General features: G+C 40.9%; 1 protein-coding gene across 3 annotated transcripts in view; it reads left to right on the top strand.

Annotated features, from left to right (window-relative positions):
* The first annotated feature begins 217 nt into the window (after positions 1-217).
* ndrg2 (NDRG family member 2) overlaps positions 218-19,377 on the top strand; it is a 31,463-nt gene continuing 12,303 nt past the window's right edge. The window contains exons 1-2 of one of the 3 annotated variants that reach the window (XM_051402481.1): positions 218-706; positions 2,698-2,797. The gene's annotated coding sequence lies outside the window, so the exon portion shown is untranslated. The remainder of the gene's footprint in view (positions 707-2,697; positions 2,798-19,377) is intronic. The other 2 variants (XM_051402482.1, XM_051402480.1) reach the window with 2 other exon arrangements.

Raw genomic sequence — 19,377 nt, 5'->3', positions numbered from 1 at the left:
CTCCTCCCTGCCGTTGTAACTCCAGGTGTGTTTGTTTACCTGCTGGCTCGTGCCCAGGCGGGAAGGCTAGCGCGTTCGGTTCAGTTCCACGAGCTCAACAAGGGTGGACCGTACCACTGTGAGTCCTTGGTGGAGGGTGGAGCCAGAAAGGGGAAAAAAAACGCGCTGTGCACTCCCGATAGCGCGTCGGCGTTTGGTCTAGTCCAAACCGGAGCTGTTGCAAGGTGTATCAAACATAAACCCTCTACTTGTTTTCACTCAAATAAACCAGCGCACTCGGGTTTGTTGTTGATTTATTTGGCAGGTAACTTTTTTTTTTTTCCCCCCACCCCTAAAAAAACTCCATCGCTCCATCTTGCCTTTTGATTGACCGCTCCATATTTTTCTCTCTCTCTCTCTCTCTCTCTCTCTCTCTCTCTCTCGCTCCGTGCTGAATTTTCCTCCTGCTGGAGAAAAAGGGAGAAGAAAAAAAAACAACACTGGGGGAAACTGAGAGGAAGAAGGCACAGCGGAAAATAGAGGAGGTGGAGGAAAAAGTGAAATAACAGGAGATTAGCGGGAAGATTTAAGGAGCAGGTTGGGAAGAGAAGCAAGAAGACATTTTGCAAGTGGAGAACGAGACTTGCCATATATATTCTTTTTTTCTAAAGAAGTCCCTGCCTTTGTGTGAAGATTTCTTTTGTCTCCCATACGCTGATTTTAAAAGGTGAGTTTATCTTATCCCGTTTTGAATCTATCCCAAGTGGTTCAGTTCTTTGTGTGTGTCCCCCCCCACTGGAGAAAGTCAGGGAGTTGCCTGTGTAGATTTGTCATTGTCCATGCAACAGTCGTGCAACGAGGCAATAAAACGAGAAAAATAAATGTGCTTTTTTCTTTTTTTGTTTTTCTTGGAGGGCTTTGGCAAGGGAGGGGGGGAGAGAGAGAGGGTCTGTGTTAGAAATATGCATGGATGCACGGTTGACCCTGCAGTTTAATAATGCATAATGCAAGCCTATGTCAAAGTAATCAGTGCTCCCCCCCCAATCGTCCTCCCTCCCCCTTGTTTTCCTCCCTTGAATCCGGTAACACGCTGCTCGGTCCGATATTAACATAAAATAATTTAAACTCTGCAAGACATTAATATTTAAATATCTGCTGACAAGCACCGGGGGGGGTATTTAAATGAATGTTTGCATGCATGTTGTGCGGTCTGATGAGAGTGCATGTGCGATAGACAGAGTGCGTGTTATTGACGCGCACATGTGGCACAGCCAGCGGGTCTTTGTTCCTCCCCCCCCCCACCTCCCTCCGACCCAGGCATGACAACTCAATGGCACGGCTCGAGAATATAGGGCAATATTGACATTCTCTTGCAGCATGAACTTGAATCATATATGAACCTGACCTCCCCCTCCCCCTCACTCCCCTCCTCCTCCTCCTCCTCCCCCCTCTTCATCCCTGTCTTATATTCCAGCCAACAGGCGCATCACTGCTCTCCCTTCTTCTTTGTAGTGTTTAAAAATCACTCCCCACAGAGCTGCAGCGCTGGCAATTTCATGGTTAAATACTTTTTTTTTTCGTGATAGAAAGCTTGTTTTTGTCTCTCTCTCTCTCTAAGAGGAGGACGTAGTTAGTTTGGGGGTCTGCTCGGGGTGAGTGGAGGGTGGGGGGAGTCGAGAGGGGGCTGTTGTGGCTCTCTCGGCGCGCCAGACGAGGGGATATAATGTGTGTCAATGTCAAATGGAGGTGTGTCCCCTGTGTGTGCGTTCACTGGCCCCTGTGCTGGCTCGGATAAAAAAAAAAAACTGAGAGAGAAAATAAAATGCAGCAACGTCCTGGAAAAAGACGCGTTTCCCTTATGGAATACGTTAAAGCCTGGAAATGTGGAAATGTTTTGCTTCAGTGTGTCGTGCCAGACCGAGGAGACACACACACACACACACACACACACACACACACACACACTCACACTCCTCTCCTCTGTCTACACACCCGCTCCACAGACAGGTTTTCACTATGCTGCAAGCACGCACGCACGTACTCAAGCAAGCTCGCGCGCAGATTCTGTGAGTCATACCGCATTTGGAGACTCGCGGCCCCACTGCTCTTTGAGTGAAGTGGAGCCCCCTGCTGATAACGCGCACACACGCGCGCGCGCACACACACACACACACACACACACACACACACACACATGGAGCGCAGACGGGCTCTCCTTGCAGTAGACGCTGCTCCTGGGGTTGTGCATTCAGGTGGAGGCAAGTGCAGGCGCGCGAAGACGCACGCGCGCACAGGCTCTCCACGAGCTATGGCAGAAATGATAGACTGCGTTGAGACGTAGAAACGCAGCCACACACACACACACACACACACACACACACACACACACACACACACACACACACAGTGTACTGTTTGTCTTTCTTGGTTGGAGTTGCTGGTGGGTGTGGTGTTACCAGCAGCCTCGTGCCCATAATGTTGTGGCTGTTCATTTCAAATGAATCTTCAGTATTATAGAATGAGTGGCCACGGAGGATATTAAAGGGTCAGTTCGCCCTAATTTCAGCTCACCCATGCACATAGTTGTGGTGTGATCCGCTGAGGTTTTGAGATATCTGCCTCAATGCAATCGATATCTTAGGAGAAAGTAGCTCCGATTATGTAAACTTTCATTTGCAGTGCCGGTTTCACAATGTCACTTTTCCCCCCTCTGTGCAGCGCAAACAAAAATCCCTTCACCTCTATCGTAGGAAGACATCTGAAAACCCCAGCAGATAAGCCCAGAGCTATCTGCACGGCAAGATACCACTATCCACAAGTAAGAGGATATGTTTTTATGAATTAATTTCCAGCTGATGCCTACCATAAACCACCAGTAAATGTAAACTTTTAAACCTCAAGTAAGCCTACAGTGTTCTGTATCCGGGTGTGCTCATAAGTGCAGCTCTGATTGTTCGATATAATAACTTTAAATAGATATTTTGACATCAGTGTCTCTGTTGTCTCGGTGTTAGTGGGCTCATCATGTTGGTGGGAAGACATGTTTGTAGACTTCAAATGCTTTGCCTCCGACCTGTTCCAGCATTAGAGATCTTGGGGTTTTTATAGAGGTCACAAGAACACTTTGTTCTGCTGTACATTTCTTTATTTCAGTACCACAGATGTTGAGCTGCAGAACCGCTCTTGTGTAAGAGTGACTCACTACTAAAGCCGTCATATGGACCCAGGGATGTTCCCAACGCGGAGAAAATATATGAACCAACAACTCAATCAATAAACAAAAATCTAACAATACATCGTTCTTCTGAAACCTTTAGTCAGTTCATTTATCAGGGGAATGACAAAATGATTCAATTATTTATTTCCTTTGGGGTTTTGTACTGATCAGATGGTTTAAACACAGATTTGTCTTCATTAATAGGCATTTTATAGACCTATTAATCAAATTAATCAAACAGCTAAACAATAGGTGAATCAATAAAGCAACCCACAACAAATTTATCTGACATACAGTCAATATACAGGCCCGATTATTTCCCCCACCAACTCAAGAAAATCTGATACCGAGGCTTTGGACTTAACTATTGGACTTTTTGTGGAAAAACTTGTTGGTGTTGATCTCCTATCACACCCAGGTCATAGCGAGGACACTGGCAGTTGAGGTGTCACGGCGGTGATTTGTGGCGTTTTGTTTGTTTTTCTGTAGTCGTGTCATACGGTAATCTGTCAGGGCCAAAAATAAACCCTTCAGCTGGAACAGTTGCCCCTCCGGTCTGACGCTACACCCCTGAGTGTTTGTGTTCTGGCCAGACTAATAATCCAAGGAGATCAACTTGTTTACATCTTTAAACTGCGGCGGATGGGAGCAACTTCACTTCAGAATAAATGGTGACTCATTAGCTTTCATATGTGATTATTTGACTTTTGACAAAAGAAAGTTTGTTAATGTAAAAACTATAGATGGTGACCATGTCTGTTAATTCAAGCGGCCACGTTTCATTGCCTCTGCACCGCTGAACTTGTTGCTATGGTGGCTATTGACCAATGTGACCTCATTACAGAGTGGTTGTACCATCATCGGGCATTGTCTATGTTCATTCGGATTGTCAGTGACAGCTTGACCTTTTACACTCCAGTCAGAGTCAACTTAAAGGTCCACAAGGTTCCACACAAGGCACAATTCCCAACATTTTTTCAAGTTTATGCTGAAATTATAAACTCTTGCTGAATAGAAGAAGTATTACAGCTTTACTATGTGATGTTTGAAAAACATCTTAAAAATGTAAAGTGGACTTCATAGAGAATAAAACACTTGAGATTTTCCTGCTTAAGCCTTAATTGACCATTAGCCTGTGGTGGGTAAGGTTAGCAGACTTATGACTGACATCATGCTCTTGGGTAATGTTACACCAACTGTCGGCTTTGTTGTTTTGTAAAGCACTTTGTGCCACTAAACAGCGCTAAACAATAAAGTTTATCATCCTCATCATAATGATTTCAGTAGTTGTATCACAGGAGTAAAGCGAGAAGTAAACATAAAGTACCTCAGCTGGAAAATAATATCCGAAACGTACAATGTGTGAAGGGGAAATGAAAGTAAAGAGTGGAGGAAAATAAGAAAACTTATACCGCGAGATGAAGCTGCATATTTGCTCCATTTGCCAAAGCACAAATGCACTTCCTCTGCGTATTCAGACTGTCACCTGCCTGTTGACTCTACCAATATTAACATTTACTCCCGCAGTGTTTGCTAATCCATCAGTGTTGACTGCGGGGAAAGACGATATGCTTGACCTGTTAGAGTGGTCACAGTTGTACAGTGGTGAGGCATTAAAAGTTCAGATCACGGTTCTGACCTTCTGTGTTGGGGATGGGTCATTACTTAGGAGACAATTCTGGTTTTGACAATGAAACAGTTCTATAAAAATATGAAATGGTTCAAAAAGGACTTCAAACGAGCTATGTGATAAATTAACCAAGCCTCCTACGTGTTGTATCAACTTCGGTTGCATGGCACTAAGGTCCAGTAGCTGCTAAGAAACAGACAGACACTGTTGAAAGGTAGATTAATGCGTGGATATGTTGCAAAGTAGGCCAGTAAACAGCTATAATTGGACACCAAGCATTGCCTCAGAGGTGGATTCAGGTCCCAGAATATCATGTAATAAAATTTTGTTGTCATCTCAACCGAGCGGAAATAGTCTTTGTCCTTATGTCGAGGTGTTGACGACGCTGAAATGATCTCCTCTCTAAGTGCGCGCCAGCTGTTGGTTTATACCGGCTTGTCAGTGTTGTGACTGCATCTCAGTGTAGCTGCGACGCCAAAGCCGCTGATTAAATGTGAAGTATTGTTGTAGTAAGTAGACTGCGGTATGGTGTTTGATGGTGTTTTTCAGTGCTGCCGGTGTTATGGAGCTGATGTCGATGTCCGTGGGTGTAATTGCCTCTTCAGACTTGGAGATTTGTTTACTGCTCACGTTGAGTATGGCTGTTCATTTATAGCAGAGGTTCTCAAAAGTGTTGGCGGGCTGATAGGCACTTTAATTAGTTTGCCACTGGAACGAGCATGAACATCTCTGATGGGAAAGAAATGAGGAGATAAAGTACATTTCGAAGCTGTGTTAATTAATATTTTTACATTGATAATGCATCAAATGACAAGGGGCTCGATGGTCTTTCAGCTCGCTATTTTGTTGTTTTCTGACCTGCAAACTCCGCCCTAATAAAACTTGTTTACTAGCTTCAGCAGGCAGCTGATTTCAATGTGAAAGGCTCACATAAACGTGCTGTATGTCTCCTGTTCAGCATCACAGTTAGACAAAGAATGACAAAGTTAGCAACTCCAAATCCAAATGAATGCCAATGTTGCTACATGTTTGCTGGATAGGGATGTAACGATGCACTCAACTTACGATTTCGATACAAGGAACGATACTGGGTTTACTATATGATTTTACAAAGAGATTGAAGAGAAATTCTGACTGAAAACTTTGCTCTTGCTGGATGTGTAAATAGTCAACTGGTCGCTAGCACATTTGCTATATTAATTAAATATTGTTGTGTTTCCAGCTTGTTGCGATGCTCCCAACCGGCCAAAATATGAATAAATGCAGCTTTAAATGTGTGTTTTGTTCAGTCTTTCATAACTCCATAGTTACATGGTTTCCTGCAGCAGGACCTTTTAACGTTAATGTTATAATAAGCAAGGAATCTCATCTTTGAAAATATTGTGAAATCAATCAGACCAGTCAGACAATATAGTACTAGTTCAGATGTGTGTGTGAAACATTCACTGTTCAGGCCTTTCAGATGTTACTATATGATGCTTTTCTTTGTCATTAATGATTGTAAATGGAATATCTATCAATCTATCTATCTTGCTATTTCTTACATTTTATTTATATTAAAATGCATTGATGAGTTATATATAAGGAAAAGCCCTCCTGCTATCCTTTTTACACGCTCCAGTTGTATCTTGTATTGCTCATCTGAGTGCAGCTACTGTAATTAATGTTGTCTAATGTTGCACTTCTCCTTGTTGGCACCAACAGAAACATTGATTCTTCTCTGTTGACAGTAGATTCAGCTCAGTGTGTTAAAAACTGGCCAACATGACACGAGAGACCATTGAAAATACAAAACAAACAGTGAAATCTGTGCTCACGGGCTACTAAAAATGAATTGTTTGGATGGAAACCAAACTCAGACCCGCATCTGCGCCTCTGTTAGGAGGATTGTACTCTTGTACTTTTGTGAATAGCTTGTAAAGAAGAAAAATATGAATATCCACCATCAGTTTTATCATTTATTCCTCATAAATAGTCCAGAAATTGGTGAAATATATTTGTTGTACCACTTCTTTAAATCATTCTCAGAATGCAGTGCCTTATTTAAAGCACATGAGAATATTAAAGAACTTGTGTTTAAACATTGCCTGGGTAATTGGAAGATATGGGTCAGGTATTTTGATATGCCTCCTGCTATTTCTGTGGTCTATACTCGTAAGGTTTTTGTAACATGAGCTCAGATGTATTTAGCTGTACATTAGCTGATGGCAACGTGGAGCAATGTTGCTCACTGCGTAGGTGTCTGCGATCAGTCTAGTCTGAATAAATACTGACCATGTGAGTAACATTTCTGTGTCTATTTCATCTGAATTGTTACCATCCGAGTCTTGGCCAGTGGTAGCGTCTAGTGCATATTAGTCTGGGTGTTTATAAAAAATGTGGATTTTTTATATTTCTATGTTCTGTGTAGGTGTACTTAGAGCATAACAGTCTCAGCATCTGGATGAGTGCGTATGGATTTGATACTGTGTAGGTGTATGAGATTACAGCAGTCTTCATACGCTAGCATCTAGGCCAGTGTGTGTGTTTGCGTGGAAGTGTGTGTGTGGGTGTGTGTGTGTGTGTGTGTGTGTTTGAGGGGCAGCTCAGTTCTTCGCCTAATGGCTAGAGGCCAGATACAGATAGGCCAAGCCGCACAATGGCCCTGTCTGTTCCCACGAGTCCAAACAGCCCTTCACAACACCCTATTTATAGACAAACGCTCTGCCCAAACTCCATTCATATTTCTTAGGTTGGATGTGCGAGTAGAGTGTGCACGCATCTCTGTTTTTTACTAAAAACTGAACTGCGCTGTGCGAATTTCACACTCCGTCCCTGTGATTTTTGATTCGAGGCGGCCTAAATACATCCAAATGTGCATTCAGTCTGGTGCTGTCAGAGGCGACGGTTCACAATGTGTGTTTGGTTCACCAAGTGAGCATTCCACAGCGCGCGGTTACATAATCAGGAGTGTTTGTCAATAGATCCACAGGCAGAGGAAGAGCTGAGCGGGGCAGAAAATAAACAGCAGGAACATGTTCGCAGGGGTAACGTTCATCCCTTGCCGGTACACACTTTATCCATGGGAAGTGTATTTATACAGGGTAGATTCTCTGTAGTCGTGTCACAGATCTCCTAGCAACACCGACCAGCGCCATGATGAAAAAAAATGCTGTGGGCTAGTAATGGATAAATATGTAACAACAGGAAAATAGCTACCTGAAACATATAATGTAATGGCTTCCAAAGATAAACTGGAGCTTAAGTTGTTGCAGCCCCCAAAAGTCCAGAATCTGCAACAAGTTTTACTGTATAAAGTAAAAGAAAGTAAATGTTCAACTGTTTTGATGAGCAATAATTCATTGCAATAAGTTTTCAAGCAAAACGTTTAAATATTTCTTCATCTATAGCTTCTAAAATATGAATATGTGCTGCTTTTCTATATTATAGTTAATTGAACATTGTTGGACTAAACAAACAGTTTGAAAACATCACCTTGCTTTCTGGGATATTGTAACGGCCATTTTACAGTTTCTGACACTTTACAAAATTATTTATCAATTAACTGAGAAAATAATCTGCTTAATCAGCCCCAATACTGTAATGAATCCTGACATACATAAAGGACAAGAAAAGAACTGTCGTTTACTGGTCTTTTTAAAAATGCTCATTACAATTATCATTATCGCGGTAAATGTAAAAATGTATTGTGAGAATGATTTTAAGTCATATTGTCCAATCATAATACATATATAACAATCATAATATATTTTTTGGAGCACTTTTCAAAAAGAAAGTGAAACATTTCTTCACATAAGAAAATACATTAAAAACAGCAATAATACAAAGCAATGAAAAATCTTATAGGACTTTAATCTGGACCAGATTATGCATTTAAAAAACAAGTAAAAAAAAAACCTTGACCTTGGACTTCTTTTCTGGAGTCACTAGAGGAAATAATGTGTGTGAATTGTTCCACTTTTTGTCCAACTATGTTAAAATGTGAAAACTTTTAGCTTCAGTGTCACCAGACACAGGTTTAAAACTAAATCAATGATTGATGTTAAAACGGAACATTTGAGTCCTAATCAGGATGAGTGGTGCTCTGGATATTGACACGACTTTAAGTAGTTTAATGATATTTCCTGTGTTGGTTGTACTGCAAACCAACATGGAGCTGGTATTAACGCAGCCATAATAGAATCTATTAGACCTGGATATAAGCAGACTTTGTATTTACTCCCTGACATCCGGAAGAAACCATGTTTTCTACTACTTAATTTGCCTTTTATTAACTCAAGGCTTTTCTACTTGATTTTTCAGAAGTATGAATCAACTGTTTAGTGAATACAGTAATCAAAGTAATGTGGTGCCTGCTGTAATAATAGCTCTTCATCATTCTCTCCACATGGCTTCATTTTTACCTGCTCTAAGGTCACAATCAGACACTGAGTGAGGACTGTTCAATTAACCTTCGAGTCTGGACATCTTGATCCACCATCGACACTGTAATCCACTGTAAACTCATTAGCTGTTTATATTTGAGCCCAACCCCCAGCGACAGTTTGACATAACTTAATCACGTTTAAGAAGAAGCTTCACATAATTCTTCTAATGTTTTTATGAAGCCTGATAACATTTCCTCTCAGCTCTTACAAGTTTGATTATGGAGACAGAGGAAGTGTAAGCAGAGAATGTGTAATACGTTTCAGGGTGGGCCGGTGATGCTGAATGAGGCAGAAGCAGCAAGACGCATAGATCGTAGCTAATCTATATGGATGCTTGGAGCAGTTTTGTAAATATTGTAGGCTAAATGTCGCATTAGAAGGCTTGTGACCAATGGTTACCGATGTAATGCTAGTCAATTAATCTTCTTTCAATTAACATTTAAAGTAATTTTTCAAGCAAAAGTGCCAAATATTATGTAGTTCATGTTTCTAAAAAGGGAGGATTTGATACTTTTTTCTCTTTTTCATACACTTTATTTGTACCTTTGTTCTGAGGTTGTTTTTCATAAGATGGAGGCAGAAGATGCACCATATAGTGATGTTTGCTACAATTGTGTTTTTCTAGCATTAGTTTGAGGAAGAACCTTTACTGTTTCAACACAATGCCAGGTCTGTAAAGAAATGTTTTTCTCAGGTTAGTGTAGAATAACTTGACTGGCCTTCAAAGAGCCCTGACTTCAACCCCATCCCAACATCTTTGGACTGAACTGGAACACCAGCTGTGAGTCAGGCCTCAGAGCCCGCCTCACTGATGCTGTTGAGGTTGAATGGGAGAAAATCCCTGCAGCCAGGTGTCATGGCAGCATATTGATGCCCATGGTTTTGGATTGAGATGTCCAGCAAACACATATGGGTATAAAGCTTGGCTGTCCAAAAACTTTTGGCCAAAGAGCATATTGTTAATTTATTACAGTTTGGGTTTTGGAAAATGAAGAAACGGCACATTTGAATGATCCTTGAAGCAAGGAACTAAATAAACTCCTAGCTACTCCAGGAGACCTGCTCAGCAGCCAAAAGTACAAGATTAAGGGATTTTGCCACTGATAAGAATATATCACAGAAACCGTTCTTGGGTAAATACGGTTAAGAAAGAACAGATAACATTGTAACTTTACGCTCTAAATATATATATGGGAAACCACTGGAAAAAGCTCTCCACCATGTCCATGTCATGCAGGTACGTATAATTAAAAATGTGGGAGTTGCTGCTGTAAGAAAAGCTGGCAGCAATCAGCTCTCCATCACCGAGCCCTTTATCTCTATCAGCTCATAGCCAGTGGCTCCAACATATAAATTTACCCCGCGCTTGAAGGTCAATTAGCGTATGTGTGTGTGTGCACGACTGCATGGGTCTCTGTGTGTCTGTGATCATGTGCTCGTCTGTTGGTCTCTGACCTGAATCGAAACATCGATTCAACCAGTCTCATTCAGCTCCCTTTCTTTCTTTTTTTTTATGCAGCTGAATAAACGCTCGCATAGAGCTGACCTGAACAAAATGAACCGCTGTCTTTTGTACATTTACATAATTAGTCAAGGTAATTACTGGTTTTGCTTCCTGCTTCGCTCTGATACATTCGTACGGCTATTGAGCGAACAAACTAAAAGCCAAATTGACATTATGGGGTTAATGTTAAAGGAGAGAGAATTGGAATTTCATAGATAAACAGAGAGAAAAGGGCAGAACACAAGAAACACATGATTGTTCATTATCATACGGACTATTTGTTCTTCTGTGCATTAGACTTCATGGAGGTTCATGTTTGTACTGCACATGGTCGCCTTTAAACTATGTATGAAATGAATGCAGTTATTGAATAGAATTACATAAAATTACTAACCTCGCAAAATTTGATTATTGCAAAACTTTTAAAAATAAAAAATTGAAAAATGCCCTTCACAAGTTCCTTGAGTGAAAAATTCTTTAAGCTGCTTGTTTCGCCAGAGCAACAGTCCAAATCTCAAAGGTACTCAAGTTACAATGATGTAAAAAAGAGTACATTTGCAAATCATCACAGAAATGTTGGGTGCTTTTGCTTTAAGCTGCGACTAAGAGACAGCGGTTCTAGTACACACCATTGATGTAATTAGTTTACAGTAACTAATATAGGGGGCGTCATCATGTCACATAAGAGACCTACTCTCATAATGATCTTTCTGAGGATGCAATGGATCATCTGCTCTCCAAGTGAATGACCTTTGTCAAAGAGTGCTCTCACCTTTCAAGACAGACAGAGAGACTGGATGTCTGAGTGGAGGTGATATCACGATGGAGGGAATAATAGACGGCCTGAAAATGAAAAGGAGAACCGAGCTGAGCCGCTGAGTGATGGACGACAGAGGATCTGAGGAGACAAGAGGCCAAAGTGATCTGCTGAGAGACAGAAAGAGAAAACAGGCTCTTCTAAGCTTCTCTTTCATTTGTGTGTGTCTTTTGGTGAGCCAAGGTGATCCACGTCTGCCTAGCCAACGCCGTGGGAAGCGTCACGGGAGATTTGAAGAGAGGAGAGCGAGCCTAGGCTTTGGCTCAGAGAGGAGACGAGGGGAGCTTTGGCCCCTCTCTGGGTCTCCATGGTGGCTGCTGTTGTGCCTCCTTTTCTCTCCAGACGTTTGTCGCTCACTTTTCTCTCTTTTGCTGCTCTCGGACTGTGTTTGGTCCAGCAGACCTAGCAACAGACCCCCCTACAAAAAACTGGCTGCAGGTCAGTAGCAGTTGTTGATGTGAGCTGCAGTTTGTTTTAACTGGAACGGGATAGCCAAAGTGGGGTAGATAGAGCAGCAATGTGGCTTTCTACTGTGTATAATGTTTATGCCTGATTAATGAGCTTATTGGAGGGCCATTTAATAGGGTCACAGAATAGTCCCCCATAAAACTACAATTAGTCATTTTTTCACTTTAGTTTTTGTGCGGATTATTCAAGATATGATTGCGCTTTAGAAAGACTTTAGACATAGTTCGGCAGGTAAGCTGTTTCCCCCTGCTTCCAGTCTTTATGCTAAGCTCAGCTAATTATTCCAATACCCCAATAGTCCGCAACATGTACAGGTTTAGGTTGGCTAGTTTTAGGAAAAGATCACAGTCAAGTTACGTATGTAAGTTGGTGATACCATAGGAGTTTGTTTTCGACATAACAGTCGGATCCAATGGGACTATAGGTGTTTCGGAACAATGGCATGGCAACTTTTGGCTCTCTGCAAGAAAGCAAGTAAGCATATTTCCCCAAACAAATCCTGTTAAACCATTTAAATATTTGGCTACTGCATCAAATAGATCAGACTGAACTAAAACTCTTTACACCTAAACTGGTGTCCAGTGCTGTTTTGGATTTGGGATTTTCCTACCCAGAAACTGAACTTTGGTACTGAATCAGGAACTTCAAGTCCCTGTATATGTGGTTACATTTCCACCAAATCTTTGCACATCAAGAGGTTTTTTTAAATTTACTGTTACATGATGAAGACAATAAAGCCAAAACAAGAAGTTAAATCCTGCTCAATTACCTGAATGTTAGTTGATGTGTTCTCTTCTTCGCTGTGATACTGTAAATCTGTCAAACTGTCCGTTTGTGACTGACCACGGGTGCAGCAGTGCTTTAAAAACCGGACTTTATTTTACATTTGTTCATTTCCACATATCCACCATCACATGGTGGAATGAATACTGAATAGTAAAAAAAATAAAAAAATAAATCAAGAGAATTGAGCCTCAGCAGAATGCAGGCCCCAGGCAGAGCTGCACATCACTGTGCTGTGTGTGTAAAGCTGACATAGTGGTACCCAGGTGTGACAGCCGTGAACTATTGCAGACAAACATGATTTGCTTCAGGAAAGAAACCGATTCGGTCCTGAGAGTGTTTATGTCCTCAACACCTGGGTCTCTCCACTGCGTATGTATGTGTGTGTGTTTGTGTGTCAGCAGGGTGTTAATGTGTGTGATGTCAAGTGAAAATCGTGAATCTCCAGTGGCTTTTGTTTGGAAATGTAAAAAACTACCTGACTAAAACTACTATTGAGCTTTTATGTGTTTTTTTCTTAAGATTGCCTTCTTCTATTACTATATTTAACAAGCTTCTACTATATTCTTTTGTAGTCAGGTAGGCTGGGTATCGAACCTCATTACTTCCTGACCAAAATGTTTCCAAAACGTCAAACTTTCAAAAAGTTGGCATTAAATGTATGCTCAAATTCTTTATACACTTCACTGCTTTTTCAACCCAAAGCTGTGATAAACCAGCTGTACGCTACAGCACCACCATTACTACCAGCACCAAACAGCAGACAGACAATGTTAGCCACTAGTTGGTGAACATAGAGTAGTATTTAGAGGCAACATTTTCCTTAGGAATTGGTGGAGACCAAAAACAGAGCTAAAAGGAGAGTGAATATTCATCAGGTGGCCGGAGACACAACTCCTTATCTGCAATAAGCTAATATCAGCCAATATATTAGCCAGGACAATTTATGAGTCTAGTTTAAAATTTTATAAGGTGATATTATTCAGCGCTGTGCAGCTTGTGCTGCTGTTAATTTTAATTACTGCAGTTAAATGAAATGAATAAGGGTATTGAAACTTAAGTATTATATTGGATGGATGGGAATTTTCTTAGTTTTTAATTATAATTTGCTTGGAATAATTAATTTTGACTGCAGGATCCCATGACCATATCACCAAGACACAACACCCCTGGAAGTCATTGAAAGAGAATATTGCCATGCTGGGTCAGGATTGTAACTCAGGACATGCTATCCGACACTGAGCCCCAAACAACTGTCTCTCTGGAATGATGTCATGGACTTTGAAGGGGTTTGGAAAAACCAAGAAGGAATGAAGTATCAAGCCAACACATACTGAAACAGCATATGTTGCCCGAATGCCACCGGTTTAACCTTTAAGCATTTTAGCCTTGAGCCTACATTCTCAATATAGGTGACCTTAATGCTCAGTGCCCTACTTTAGCACACTGTTTATATGTCTGGGTGTGTGTATCTGAGTGTCTGGGTGCGCCTCTTTGTTCAGATCTGCAAATACTGGTTGGCAGAAGAGAAAGAGAGCAAATGAAAGAAAGGAGTCTGCCAGCAGAGAGTGTTTGCCCATTTTTTCCTTTTCACTTGCTGTCGGGGCGGAGAAAGAGAAGGAGGATGGCAGAAATGAGACAAAGACCTGCAGTGAGACCGAGAACGAGGAGCGATGACTAGCAGAAATGGAGAGATGCGCGAAGGAAAAGTCAGCAGCGTGACAAAAGATGGATGGAGAGAAGGGGAAGAGTGCAGAGCTGTGAGAAAGAGATTAAAATAAATAGGAATTGGGCAGATGGAGACAGAAGACGCTGCTGTCAAACAGGAAAACTTTCTCTCCCTCTATCAGCTCAGCGAACAACAATCTAGTGGTTGATTAAAGAAAAATACAGGTCCAAATTGGAAGTTGAAGCCCTTTTTATTTCTGTGTATGCTGGGTTTTTATTGCAATTTTCCAGTCTGAGAGTTGTTTTTCTTACTGTACAAGGAAAGAAAATGGCTCTTTGTGATGGCAAGAATACAAGCTCTGATATCTCAAACACTGCTGGCAACAGACTCTGCTGGCACAAGTTAAAGATATTTTTTTTTTATCATGCAGTGTCTCATATATATATACACACTGCTGTTGGCTGACTCCATCCCTCATAACCATAACCCTAGCGCCTTATCAGCTTTGAGCAGTCTGGCCCTGCTGGAGTTTCTTTTAGATGAGACACTGAGCACCTATTTTTGTTCGTACAGGAGGGTCAACGGGAATGGAAAATGTAGAACAAAATACCAGCAGAGAATGGCCCTTTTAGACAGTTTTAACTAACAGCGGCTTCTCTTATCGCCTCACTGTTTTCATTCAGTTTGTTCTGAAAGTTCTCGGCCTCGATTCTTTGCAGAGCTTTTTGTGTATTCTGGTAAGGTACGTTTCAAAAGCAGCAGGGAAGGGCATGATGAAATGTGCTGACAGAAAGTAGATCACCGGAGCTATAGGGGAAATCTTTAAAGTTGGCTCTGAGAGTTGGCATTATAGATGAAATCTTTGTTACATTGATGCAAAAACCTTATTCTTATACGGTAATCATCATTTTGCATATTTGGCATTGTGCTCCAAGTGGTATCTTCAGTATTATAAGCATATGGGTGTCATTTTAGTATAAAGGGACTGTTGATTGCAGCTACTTTATATGAGAGTTTGTATCTTGTACCGGTCTTACTTACCTGTAAGTGCAGACCCATACATTAAATAAATATGTTACAAAGATAGCTACCTGCTACGAATGTTAAAGCAACCAGTGCCTGAATCGGACGGCACTTTTGATTTTTGTCCATATGAACCCCTACTATTGCCACCCTCCTCCTCCTGGTGAGTTCCTAGGTATGAACCCCTAAACCCCAGCGTAACTGCATCTCTGTTAGAACACATTTTTAGCTGAAAAAACAGTACTGAAAATGTGTTCAAATGGATTCAAAACACCAAAAGAATTAGTGTTAGGGTAATGTTGTGGTTAGGGTTGTGTTGATTAAGAGTACCGTCACCCTTTTTGGCCTAATTCCGGCACTAATAGCAGCGTGTCTGCAAGTTGATGAATTTCAAAAAGTCTGATATTTACCATCATTGATCAACCCTAATTATATTCTTGGCCATAAAAACATAAAAATACTCCACGACAAATTTAATTTCCAAGTGACCCCCTAACAGAGTCCAGGACCAGAGAGATTATGAAAAAATCTTGGCTAACAAATCCTAGTGTTTTTGGTATCATATAGTTTTCGGCAATAAAAGGTCCTTTTTGGTCCCATTTTTATAAAGGCATAATTTATAAGATGTTTAAATGTTTCACTAATCTGTAAAGCGTTAATAATTTTTGCTTTACCACCAAAATGCTAATAGTTACAGTTAATAAACCCTTAATAAGTATGTCTCATTATACAGTGGTACCACTTCTTTATAAATCCACAACCTCAACTTTTCTGTTTATCAGCTCGGAAACACCAGCTTGAGTCAAACGTTCAGAGCATCATTATCCAGCAGGAGTCAGTTCTGCTCTGGCTTTTCAGCAAAAAACATCACCAGGCCTGCAGCTCACAGTCTTACAGAGCCCAAATCAGCTTGTGGAGAGTTCAGAGCTGTTGGCAGCCTGAATCCAGAGTTACCATGCGGTGACATTGCGTTGCATCAAAGGATGAGAGAGAGATGGAGTCAGCGTGACAGAGCAGGAGAGAGGAGGATGGGGGGGGGGGACGGATGGGAGGAGGGGGGGGGGGGGATGATGGGAAGGATTGACGAAAACAGATTGGGACATGTTGGAATGAGACAGCCTGCTAACGGTGGACGGTCGAAAATGCCATTGTTGCGCATGATTATGAATGTGCATAAGACAAACTCAGATTAATTTAGCCAGAGCAATTATGCAACGCAGCCTGATATCTGAGACATGGAACCTGTTCGGCGCAACAGATGAACCGAACAACTGTTGTCTGACAGCTGAAATGTGGAAATAGAGTAGAGGCAAGGCGTGCTTTTTAAATTTTTTTTTCTCCCTTTTTCTCAGCTAGGAACACGTTTTCTTCCCTCGTTTTTACAGTCTCCCTCCCTTCTTGCTCTCCATGCGAATGTGTCTTTTTCTCTCCATCTCTGTTTCTCTTTCCAATGGTGACAGACGGTGCCTCCTGTGCAGTTTAACAGTTATTACACGCTCTAAAAGACACTGACTCAGAGAGAGGCAGAGGTATAGAAAGAAGGATGATGGAGGGAGTTAGGCTGATTAAAATGTTACAGTGTCAGGGAAAGTGTGTGTGTGGAGGAGAGAGTGTGTGGCTTTGGCAGCAGATGTTATAGCCACTCATGTCGTTGACCCCTTTGTGATATTTCATCAATAATCAGCCTAAGTGGAGTTTATGTCTGCAATTCTAAATACATTATTGTAAAAGTGCTCCCACAGTGCATTGTTAAAGTCTGCAGAGCTGATTTAGTTCATGAGAGCTTATTATGTAATTTCCCATTTCCGTAAAGTAATTAGAGCTCGACTTTTTTAACTGTGTGAAACATTTTCTAAACATCGTTCGAGCGTGACAAGGTCCTCTTTCTTTCTAGCTTTTACCACTTCCAACCATCTCATCGCTTGGTCTCCATCTGCGGACGGAGTTTGTTCAGTTGTCATGGAGATGGCGCTATGAAATGGAGATATACGTATTCTATACTAGTGCAGAATCAAATAGTCAATTGATTTGTTGACAGACAATTATCTGCAGTTCCTCACATATTCACTGGTCCCAGCTACTTAAAAATGAGGATTGGATATATTTTTCATTATAAATTGAATATCTTTGTGTTTCAGACTGCTGGTCAGACAGAACAATCCATCCAATTTGGGAAATGGTGATTTGCATTTTTCACACTAGACTAAACAATGAATTGGTTACTTGAAAAGATCAAATAAATTACACATGAATTCATAGTGAAAGTAATCACTAAATGTTGTTTTGTGTGTTTTTTTGTACTTTATATGTTAATATTGCATGTTTTTATTACGCTCTATTGTGTATTTTCATATTTGAGCAGAGAGTCCCCTGTTAAAAGAATTCCATTGTGTAGATCCCGTTGCAGCAGAACTTTCCCAGACATCCACATGGAGTAATCCCAGAGACCTGTTAATATACACAGAGGAACATATAAATATACTTACTCTGCAGTCAAGTCAGGGCATGCAAGTGTGTGTGTGGCTGTGGTACAGCAATCTACAGTATCAGAGAGCAGCGGATGGTCAGCCAGAGTGGTCTGTTCAAGGCTACGTGTCGGCAAACAGCTGCCAGAGCCTGTTGAAGTGTCTTTGAGCAAGTCACACCTGATCTACATGTGCCCTATCAATGCTCCTGAGGGACAAAAAAAGGAGTATCAGATTGTTGGGAGACAATGCGTTAATGTGCTTTCTATTACTGAGCTTATCTAGCGAACATGCATTCGCAGACATTAAATAGAGCAATATTAGAGTGATGGGGAAGTGGGTTTTCTGTTTTTCTTTCAGAGTTATTTAAAATAGCACTCTTAATGTATCTTTTGTGATTGTATATGAGCAAGTTTACCAACCTTTTTTACATTGTCGTCACAGATTTTATAATACCTGGTGAAGTGAAAATGCTTTGGTGCTTGTACCCTGCATTTGTATTGATGCATGTGTGAATGTGGTAGTTGCTAAAGGCATATTAACTGCAGCATAGCTACCAAAGTCCTTGGCACAGCTACAATCCAGAAACAGGCTTGATAAGCCGGCTGGTCGTGGAGGAAACGGGGGGAGGGGAGGTGAGTAAGAGACAACTATCAGACTCAAAAGATTCAGTATTTGTCTCATATTTTGTTGCCACTTGCAGTCGGGATTGTTCGTATAAGCTTTTGTCAAAGGTCCTAAAGTATTTTAGAGGTTTATGTAATTACTAAGATTGCAATATAAGATCATAGTTACGTACGTAATTGATTTCTCTGAAAAATTATTTTCTTAATTAATATATAATAAATAAATCTATAAAATGTCTCCAGAGCCATCCATATGTCAGTATTCTGTCCAACTAAGTCTCAATGTCTTTAAGAAAACCAACAAATTACATTTGAGAAAATGTACTATTTTAGTTGTCAATAATCTTCAATCAATTGCTCGAGGCGAGTGTATTCGTGTGTTTATGGAAAATCAAAATCAATCAAAAGGTATGAAATCAATTAGGCCTGCAACAATTAATTATTTAATCAAGTAATCGATTGACAGAAAATACATACAGACATTCATTTGCAGGTCCCTGCTTCATAAATGTCACAATTTGCTGGTTTTCTTTGGTTTATATGATTGTGTACTGGATATCATTGATCTGAAGCCATCACCTTGAGCTTTAGGAAATCGTGATGGCCATTGTTCACTTTCCTTTCATGATCTTCCATAGGAAAAAACAATTCACAGATCTAAAAGGTTTTATTGGGATGGTGTGATGCTTCCAAACAAATCTGAGCGAGATTGACGGACCTGAAATTCGCAACATAAATATAGATGTGATACTTACACATCACATACCAC

This window comes from Dicentrarchus labrax, unplaced genomic scaffold, assembly GCF_905237075.1.
Source record: "Dicentrarchus labrax unplaced genomic scaffold, dlabrax2021, whole genome shotgun sequence".
Taxonomy (NCBI): domain Eukaryota; kingdom Metazoa; phylum Chordata; class Actinopteri; family Moronidae; genus Dicentrarchus; species Dicentrarchus labrax.
Note: the sequence above shows the minus strand (reverse complement) of the source record. Positions and strands in the feature narration are given on the sequence as shown.